Source organism: Neolamprologus brichardi, chromosome 22 (genome assembly GCF_056152115.1).
Source record: "Neolamprologus brichardi isolate AB-2024 chromosome 22, ASM5615211v1, whole genome shotgun sequence".
In the NCBI taxonomy this organism is placed as follows: Eukaryota; Metazoa; Chordata; class Actinopteri; order Cichliformes; family Cichlidae; genus Neolamprologus; species Neolamprologus brichardi.
Genome location: NC_142124.1, coordinates 24,236,130 through 24,242,129, shown reverse-complemented (window position 1 = coordinate 24,242,129; position 6,000 = coordinate 24,236,130).

Genomic DNA, 6,000 nt, shown 5'->3' with positions numbered 1-6,000 from the left:
TTTTGGAAATGAACCTGTTAACATCAGTTAGGTGTTGGCGAGCCCTGCAAGGGCTTTGATCCTGTTAATGTGCAACTCTTTTTATAGACTTTTTGCCACTCAAATCGAACTTTTATCAGAAAATCCTGCAATTCCAAAATGTATGACACTTCATTTGATAGGTAAAGCTTTCTGGAAATAAACCTGTTTAGCATGTAGCTTAGAACCTAACCCCGGATGGGTCCCCCATGACTTGACAAGTGTTAACAGGTGGTACAAGTGTTGATGATTTATCATTTGAAGACCTTCTTAAAGGAACTTGTACATGAAAAGAACTCACAAGGCAAAGGACTGGCAATGAACTTGTGACCTCCAGTTTCCTGTGTCTGCCCTTGTCTATTTTTTCCAGAGGGACAGAGAAGCCACTGGAGTGGTGCAGCACACACACACACACACTCCCACCCAAAGAGAGACGCACACCCGTCATAATTTCCATTCTAAACATAGATAAACTCTGAGGTTCTTAGAGCACAGTTATACACAGGAAGCTGTATGAGGTCTATTATGAAACCATAGCTCTTTTTGTTCGCATGCTGTACAGAGTCACACGATGATGTGTTTCTGAATAATTTAATGACGTCTTTTTACCGGCTAACACCAGCACATCATCTGATGGATCACTAGACAAGTCTGAGGCTGATATTCGCCTATGAATCAATGTGTCAGGTGACACTGACCGATACCATACTGATATCCATTTTTTGACCTGCAGTACTATAAGTATTTAAGAGTCAAAGTGACTTTCAGCAACCTGAGGTGACCTCTAGATAAATCATTACACAGTCATACCAAAGTGTCTACGTGGCACTAACAGATCTGACCTATTATTTGTGCTGGCAGAAATAGAGCCAAGAACCAATGATTTGGCCTGTGCAGGTATATAGTTTGAGTTTATTGATATAATGGCTTAGTTTTATTGCCTCTGAAGACTGTAATTAAAATAAAAGTGAGCATAAACTTTAGTTTAAAGGCGCAACACCTCAATTTATATTCTTACGCCCATGCAGCTGGACCTTGGCCTGTAGCTTTTTGATTATGTCTGTGTTATTGAAGTTATGATATATAACGCCCGAGTCCTCTGCAGCCGTTTTTGTTTCTCTGTATATGAATTTATGATATGTTCCTGTAAATCAGTGTCAAAACTACAGATTAAACCAAGCACAAACACTACAGTATATCTGCAGTTACAATTCTAATAGCTGTTAGCTGAAATTTGGCATCAGGATCTGGAGACATTTCAAATGAGCAACTATCCTCTTACCTGACGGTTAATTTGACTTCACAAAGGACAGTTCTTCATTTAGAAATTGCTCTCATTTGTTTTTTGTCAAAACCTGTCACACCTGTCACAGGTGTTTAATGTCTAATCTTAGCTGTGTGTTTATGTATTTAGCTACAAACAGAAGCTACTTAGCTTAGCTTAGCTTAGCGCTAATACAAGACCTGGGGAAAACAGCTAGCCTAGCTTTTGCTACTAGCCAGTAACAACAATATGAGGACATAAGGGTGAATATGAGTTCAATTATCAAATTAAACCATGAGCATGAAGTCCTGCATTATGCCCAAATTCAAATTCTCCTTTTAATTATGTACTTTTATTCCCTGTCCTATTAATGACTTATGTCTGTGTGTTTGTTTATTCTTTGCAGCTGACTTTCTAATTCAATAAAATCATAGCCTCAGTCATTAACACATTCTACATATGAATGTGTACAAACCTGTACAAAAGTCTAGAGCCAGTGCTTTTTTCTTTATATTTTGCAAGGAAAACAGCAAATAGATTTTCTGAAATGTATCATTCCACTGTGCATTTTTCTATCCAGGTCTGCTTCTACTGCATTGGCAGCGTGTTTGGGGTCATTGTCATGCTGAAAATGAAGCAGCTGCTAATCAAATGCCTTCCACTTTCCTTGTATTCCATGGTGATTTGATTTCCATCAAAATCTGATGGTACTTTTCTGCATTTATAATTCCATCAATTTTGACAAGATCTCTAACACCACTGCCTAAAACCATGATAGCGCCTCCGCCGTGTTTTATAGATGGCTATAGATTCACTTTTGTACCTCTCCCTGACCTCCTCTGTGCATACTGATTTGAAGCAAACGTGTGGATTCATCACACCATACAAATGGGCATGATTTTCAGACACTGTTCACCCTCTGTCGGTAGTATTTTAGGCCTTCCACCTCTTCTTTGAACATCCAATTGTCCAGTTTTGTCAAATATTTTAAGAGCAGACAGCACACAATGCTGACATATACCAAGTATCATACTGATTATGTTTTTATTAGTGGTATATAAAATGCATTTACAAATTATTTGATTAATAAATCAGCTAGCTATGCAGTGTTATTCCACTTGTACTAAATACCTTATGTTTTCCCACCATATTTGTGCTGCTGCTGTTGTCACCTTTTATTTTTGAGCTGGCTGTGGCTCCTTTTTGTGGTGTGCAGGTGAGTTTGCTGTTGCTGTTGTCTTCTCGGCTTTCTCACAGTTCTCATCTTTGCATTCTTTCCCCTCAGAGGTCCCTGGAAATCCCTGGAGTTTTTCCTGCTATCTGATATATTCATCAAAATACAGCACTGTGTGCAGACACATCACTGCTGACATTAAAAACACAACCTGTGTTACAGATATCTCCCGATGTGTGTTTTTATTATTGCTCTATGGTCTTCTAGGGTATTTTGATCCCGTCTACTTTCCTTGAGAACTGTATGGATCTCGCTGCGCAGAAAACTTACTGGAGATGATGCGAACTCTCCTGCTCATGGATGAGAACCTGATCTTTCCTGAACTGTTCTCTCAAGTCTGAACTTTTCTCTGGCTCATTGAGTTTCCATCGCAATATTTTGTGTGTCAGTACAGTATGTGAGAGTTCAACGGAGAAAGTTGAAATCTCCTCCCCCAGCTTATAGTCCCTCTTTTTCAGGTCAGTTAAAAGGCTTTAAGAAATACAAATTCAGCATATTAGCATGGCATCATATGATCAGTGTGTGATTATATCAGTGAAGTTTTATGTAGTTCTTCCTAACACAATCGCCTTACATTAACCAGTCTGTGGCTTATAAAATTCCCAGCTCAGAAACAAATGCAAGTCCCATTTAGCTGAGTTTCAAAGAATTCCTATCTGACCATTTCCAAAAAACAGATCCATACATTGTGTTTTCAGAAATAGAAATTCAGTTTTCATCATGTCGGCTGATGATGAAATGCCTTTTTTCTTTTACAAAATCCATTTTCAATGCATATAAAGATCTGTTATAATCTAGGGCAGCTTTCCAGCCTTTCTGTGAATGAGGGCACTCAGAGCAAAGCATTTACACACCAAGGCCAAGGTCTGCTAGGCCCTGATCAAGTGCTGGAACTCACATAAATTACTGCAGCTAAACTGGCCATTGTTCAGTCAGTCTGCATAGGCCTGCATCTCATTCTATGAGAGACTTTCTAGTATAGTTTTGCTTCCTGTGAAGGACTTCTCGAGGCAGCTGTTATCACTACAGCAACATCTGACTGTTCCCTGAATAAAAAACTGAATCAAACAGATGCTTTTTTTAATTGCTGACGGGCTGTGTGGCATTGAACATAAATGTAAATCAGCTCACAGTTTGACAAGACTATTAATTTAGTCTTCTCCTTGGGGCTTTCCCAGTGGTATTGTGGCAATAAACTGCATAACTGTGGTCCATATGTGTTTACAAAGGCTAAACCAACAGGTGTGAACTGTCAGGTAGAGTAGGAAGGACAGCTTAGTAATAAAACTGCACATCTGTGAATTCACATCAAATTTATCTTGCTGCCAGCGTCTGTAGGAATTTAGGCAAGTGAGCTTTTGATCACAAATCTTTTCAGTGTCATTCACACAAAGCCAGCTTCAGCTTTTTGACATTAACTAAGACCAAGTGTGGCTGTAGACGGGCAGGATAGTCGTCCAAAGACATTCAGTTAGTCGGGTTAGGTTAACTGATTATTCTGAATTACCCATAGGTGTGAACATGAGTGTAAATAGTTGTATGTCTCTCAGTGTTGGCCATGTTACAGACTGGAAACCTGTCCAGGGCGTACTCTACCTCTCACCCTGTGAACTCCACCCCCACCCCAACACTAAAAGCAAAAGAGAATGATGGATGGATGGATGGATGGATGGATGGATGGATGGATGGACGTGTCTTTAGACTTAGGCTTATGTGAAACCAGGAATATTGGATAATATCAGAAACAGAGTTCACAAATTAAATGTCTGGATAATTTTTAACTGGGATTTACATTTGAAAGACAACACTCCCTCTTAGCCATCCTGAGTATGCCAGCAAGGAAGTGTGCCACATCATTAACTGTCCCCTGTCACGCAATCTTTGTTGAAAGTTGCCAAACATCCAGTGGTTAAGTAAAATGGCATGAGTCAAGAATTTTTCAACATCATTACTGTCACAGAGTTTTGCACAAAGGAAGATAATTCAAGGTTTACTTAATGGCCAGAAATGTAACAATGCCACATGTGTTTAACCAACGCATGCTTTTCTGCTGGGAGTTAATGGAGTTCTGCTTGTGGACAGAAGCTGTTTAATTACCCTGTACTTCACGACTCCTTCTGCAGAACCTGCAGCAGAAGTAGACAGGTCTTTCAACCATACCAAATAAACAAACTGGTCACAAATTAAGATGCTTTTTGTCTAACTAGAAACAGGGTTTTCTGATTACCTAGACATGGCCATTGATATCATCAAGGCTCGTTTGCACATGTTGTTACAAGATTTGCATCTCTGAACCCAAAGGCAGCGCATCAGGACAGGAGTGCATCTAGGGGCATGCATCATAGATTTGTCCCTGAGGGTCACTCTGTTAGTGCTAGGCTCTGCTGTAACATCATAAGGCATCCAAGGCAGAGCATTCAGTGCAAAAGACCTGACATCAGTCATGTGCCATTGTGGAAACTGCGCACCAATGTTTGCCAGCTCAGAGTTTGTTTACCATAATAACATAATCGTTGTCCCCAGTGGACCTACATACCAGATTTATCTCACTACAGCTTTGTTTCCTTGCCATCCACCCATCTATCAATCCATCTCTCCTGTTTCTTCCAGGGTCGGGGGGCTAGATCAGGTCGCTGTCACTGTTGCGATGCAGTGAAGGAGATCCAGAAATGATCTTTAAGGGGAGACTGGCCAGATATAGATGAGGATGCTTATCTGCTCTGGGCAACTTTTGTAACTGTGCACGTACACAACGCAAGATCGTTCAAGCCTGTTTTTGGTGGCGAGACGTGGATATGGGCAGGTAGATGCACTGCCAACGTATACACAGTGACATCACCAAACTGGGTTAAATGTCATGGTGTTATTAAAGGCCAGTCTTCCCTGATAACAGCAAGTAAAGTTCAATGTTCTGTCGCTCTGAGCCACAACATCAACACGAATGGACTTTGACACGGTCACCTCAGTGTCCTTGTATACATGGATTGCGTCTGCATTAGAAGTCGGGGTCACTACAGAGACATTAGCTCACTTGTCTGTGAACTTTACTGTATGTATTGATTTCTTAAAATGAGGTAAATGCAATGCATGACATACCAAACAAACAAACAAACAAACCGGACAAAAATTAAGATTCAGAGTACCCAGACATGACCAGTGATATAACTAAGGCCTGCTCAGTCTTGCATAGGGTTAGGGTTAGGCCTACTTTACTGGCAAACAACGCAATAAGTACATAATACAATAAGTACACCCCATGATTCAGTACCTTGTTGAGCCAACTTTTGCAGTAACAACTTGAAGTAATTATTTTTGCATGACTGTATCAGTCTTTCACGTCGTTGTAGAGGAATTTGGTCTATGTGGTCGGTGACTACAAAGTGCCCGGTAACCATGGTTGCAAAACAAGCGGAAATCATTCCCCCTCCACTACCGTGTTTGACAGTTAGTATGAAGTGTTTGTCCTGAAAGGCAGTGTTTGGTT